Source organism: Brassica oleracea, chromosome C3 (genome assembly GCF_000695525.1).
Source record: "Brassica oleracea var. oleracea cultivar TO1000 chromosome C3, BOL, whole genome shotgun sequence".
Lineage (NCBI taxonomy): Eukaryota > Viridiplantae > Streptophyta > Magnoliopsida > Brassicales > Brassicaceae > Brassica > Brassica oleracea.
Genome location: NC_027750.1, coordinates 38,496,462 through 38,498,716, shown reverse-complemented (window position 1 = coordinate 38,498,716; position 2,255 = coordinate 38,496,462).

The following is a 2,255-nucleotide window of genomic DNA, read 5'->3' as shown; positions in this document are numbered from 1 at the left end:
GACCGTGGCTCATTTGGACGAGGCCATGGTCGTGGCCGTGGATCTTCCTTCAAACCCCAACATTCGATTAAATCAGAGAAATACGTGTGCCATAGATGTGGAATGAGCAATCATTGGGCTAAGACTTGTAGGACTCCCAAGCATCTAGTTGACCTCTATCAAGAGAGCTTGAAAGGGAAGAATCCTGAAGCCCATATGACTTACCAAGATGATGAAAACGACTTCAATCATGAGAAGGACGATCTTATGGATTATGAAAGTTCAGATTGTCTAAAAAAAAACTGAAGATTGATTTCGACATTTGTAATCTAAATTCTATGTTCGTTGTTTTGATGTTTTTCATTTCTATGTATTTCATTTCTATGAACTTGTTTTATTAAAACTTAATAAAAGGAATGAATGATTTTTTTGAAAACGCCAATATGATTTGCGGGTATGGTACACATTAAGGGCTATGGCAAAATATGTATAAGGGCAAGCATTTAGATGCTTTATATTCACCCAGAAAAACCCATTGAGATTATATAGAGATATAAGAATGAATGGTTTCCATATTGAAACAATGGGCGAAGGAAACAAAGAGTTCCTTCAGATATATGTATAAAATCGCCCAAGGCCATAATGAGTCCTAAAAAACTATACATGCATTCTCTATTGATCTAGACTATGCCAAGATCAGTCTGATAGAGGCAATAGTCATGGTAACCAGAATGGTTTATCCACAAAATTATACACTTTATGGTATGACCGGATTGGTCATCCTGGTCCAAAACATGATGCGAAATTGATATTGGAAAGGGCACAAAGAGTTATCCCATAGAATCTCACGTGTGTAGCATGAACACAAGGGAAACTCATTAGGCCATGATGTCCCAAAGCACTTAAAGATTATAGTATGTCCATGAGGAGGCAATAAGGACAAATCCGCACATGTCCATACTATATATAGCTTGGCTGAATCCTTTTATAAATCTCTATTGGCCATTACCCATAGGTCCAAACTCTCAGTCCAAGTCTTGGGGACACACGAATTTACATGCATCTTAACTAATAAGCATCAGACGATTAAATGAGCATAGATATTCCCATCTCAAATTTACTACGGGTCACGAGCCAGACATATAACATCTTGAGATATTTGGATAAGCCACCACAAATATATGTGCCGTCTAAGATGGATCCTTAGAAGAGGATGAGGATGGGGATATATGTTGGATATGAATCTCACACAAATAATGAAGTACCTTGAGCCAAATATGGGTGATCTATTTAGTGGCCAAGAACACGGATTGCAAAGTTTAATGGATCCGACTATCCAACATTAGGAGGAGAAAATAATAAGCTTGTAAGAGAAACATAATGGGATCGACCATCATTGTCTTGGCAAGATCCTCAGACTAAATAATGTGAAATAGACGTCCAAAGATTATACATTTACAAAACTAGCTAATAAAATGCCAGACACATTTGTTGACGCGAAAAAGAATGACTAAGTCATATATAAACCAGCTTGTAAAGCACCAACTAAATTGATGTCCAAGAGAGACACAGTCAAGTTGTAACAGAGTCTATACAAGATAGACCAATAAGTTCCAAAAGGTCCTGATAATAATGAATCTCAATCGATTATATCATGTCTGGAACATAATGGAACACAATAAGGAATATCGACATAAGATGATACAAGATAGCACTTGAATTTATGAATATAAGCGAGGATCATGAACCCACGTCAATATAAGAGTGCGCACTCGTAGAACAGATTGAATGGAAACGTGGGGTTAAATAGTTTAAAGAAGAAAGACGTATTTGGCCATATGATTAAGACGCCATATGATGTTAAAACCAGTGGATATAAATGGGCCTTGTGAGGAATAGAAATCGTGAGATATAAAGCTAATGTTGCACAAGGATTCTCACAAAGACAGTAATAGATTATGAGGAGATATACTCCCATGTGGTGGATGCAACTATTTTTAAGATTTTTCATAAGTCTGGCTATATAAGAGAGAAAATTAGACTGGCAGCAAACTGACGTAGTGACTGCATATTTATATGGTCCACTGGATAATGAAAGTACTAGAGGGTATTGAGCTGAATGTACAGCAAGTTCTCGAGAACAATATTGATAATCATCGAAATATATGATCTGAATATCCTAGGAACCTCTGGATACAATTTCCCAAACGGTTGAATACCTTAAGAAAGAATTCGAGATGAAAGATCTCGGGAAAACAAAATTCTGTTTGGGATTA